We start from the raw sequence: 2,319 nt of genomic DNA, 5'->3' as shown, positions 1-2,319 counted from the left end.
AGAGGGTCCGCGTGTGAGCGAGAGGGTCCGCGTGTGAGCGAGAGGGTAGTGTGTGGTGGGGTCACGTGTGATGCGAAATGAACCCTTGATCCCAGTTGAGGCTGTCCTCACAGGTACTGCTCGGTCACTCTGCGTTATTGTGTATCCCAAAGTCTGTGTTGGAGCACATTCACCCAAAGATCTGAGGCCAAATGCCCTTGACCGCTGAAATGCTCCCACTGGGAGGGAACATCCCTGCCTGGCGATTGTTGCTTGATGTCCATTCATCCGTTGTCATAGCACCTGCATGGTTTCACCAATATACCATGCCTCACACTGCAGGCAAAGCTGCACTATGAGATAGACAACATTGGCTGAGTCACATGAGTATCTGCCGTGCACGTGCTGGGTGGTGTTCCCACGTGTGATGGTAGTGTTCATGTCGATGATCTGACACGTCTTGCAGAGGTTGCCGTGGCAGGGCTGTGTGGTGTTGTGGTCGATGTTGTCCTGAAGGCTCGGTAGTTTGCTGCGAACGATGGTCTGTTTGAGGTCTGGTGGTTGTTTGAAGGTGAGAAGTGGAGGTGGAGGGAAGATGTTGGTGAGGTGCTCATTATTGATCACAATGTGATGAAAGGTGCCGAGGACATGGCGTAGTTTCTCCACTCCCAGGAAGTATTGGATGATGAAGGGTACCCAATCGGACATATCCCACGTCTGTCTTCTGAAGAGGTCATTATGGTTCTTCGCTGTGGCATGTCACGAGTTGACCATGGTGTTTTGTTCTTATGAGAGTGTCCTTCAGCACCTTCAGGTGTCCATCACGTTCCTCTCCATCCAAACAGATCCTGTGTAATGCGCAGGGCTTGTCTGTAAGGGATGGCTTTTTTAACATATTTAGGATGGAAGCCAAAGAAGTGCAGCATCGTGAAGTTATCTGTAGGCTTGCGGTAGAGTGAGGTGTTGAGTTGTTCATCCCTAATAGAGATGCGTGTGTCCAAGAATGAGATTGATTCTGAAGAGTAGTCCATGGTAACTCTGACGGTGGGATGAAACTTGTTGATATCGCTATGTAGTTGGGTCAGTGATTCCTCACCATGAGGCCAAAGGAAGAAAATGTCAATGTATCTGGAGTATAGCGTTGGTCGGAGTTTCTGAGCAGCAAAGAAGTCTCGTTCGAAACTGTGCATGAAAATGTTGGCATATTGGGGAGCAAATCTGGTCGCCATGGCTGTTCTGTGTGTCTGGATGAAGAACTGATTGTTGAAGGTAAAGACGTTGTGGTCTAGGATGAAGCGGATGAGTTGTAGGATGGCGTCGGAAATTGGCAGTTGTTGGTATTGAGTACTGAGGCTGTTGCAGCGATGCTGTCATTGTGGGGGATGCTGGTTGTAGTGTGCCCAAATGCTCATTGTGACAAGGAATGTTCCTGGGTTCAATTGGTCCGTGGGTGCTGAGGTTCTGTAAGAAATCTGCAGTGTACGACAGAAACTGTACAGGCAAGCCCCAACGGGTTGTAAGATGCCCTCGAAGTAGCCAAAGAGATTCTCACACAGGGTCCCATTGCCTGGTACGATGGGACGTCCAGGTGTGTTGGCTTTGTGTACCTTTGGAAGGTGGCAGAAGGCCCCTATGTGGGAAGAAGGTGTGTAGGGTACTCTGAAGGACAAGATCAAAAGTCTTGATCAGTCTGTTGAGTTGATGTAAGTGTTCTTTGGTCGGATCGGCAGGTAATTGTCTGTAGTGTTCCTGGTTGTTCAGCTGTCTGTACACTTCCTTGTAGTGGTCCGTTTTATTCTGTATGACAATGACTCCTCCTTTGCCTGCTGGTTTGATGACAATGTTGCGATTGGTCTTCAGGATACGGATGGTGTTGCGATGCACTTGGGTGACGTTTTGCAGTACCGTGTGAGTGCGGCTGATGAGTCCGGTGCTCACGTGGTCTCTGACGGCTCGAGCATCCCTGTCAAAGCCCCGGGCAATGGCCCTCTGGAGGGGTCCAATTCGACTCCTTCTTTGGCCGCTCTCCCACAGATCTCTCTGTCAACTATTCCTGCTCCTTGGTTGTCTTATTGGGCTCGCTGCTGACATCTTCAGGATACACAACAAATGCAGAGTCACCAAGCAGAGGCTGATAGCCAAGTTCAGTACCCATGAGGATGGCCTCAACCAGGATCTTGTGTTCATGTCACACACACACGCACGCACTGAGTGTTGACACTAGGGGCAGTGTAAAAGTGTAGGCCGCAGATCTATAATCAACAGTAGTTAAGGAAGCTCTAAATGTGACAGATGCAGAATAGAAAATAAGAAGTGTGGAATAATATTAACTTGTACCGG

The sequence above is a fragment of the Rhincodon typus genome, chromosome 27, assembly GCF_021869965.1.
Source record: "Rhincodon typus isolate 14 chromosome 27, sRhiTyp1.1, whole genome shotgun sequence".
NCBI lineage: Eukaryota > Metazoa > Chordata > Chondrichthyes > Orectolobiformes > Rhincodontidae > Rhincodon > Rhincodon typus.
This window is presented reverse-complemented; position numbering follows the sequence as displayed.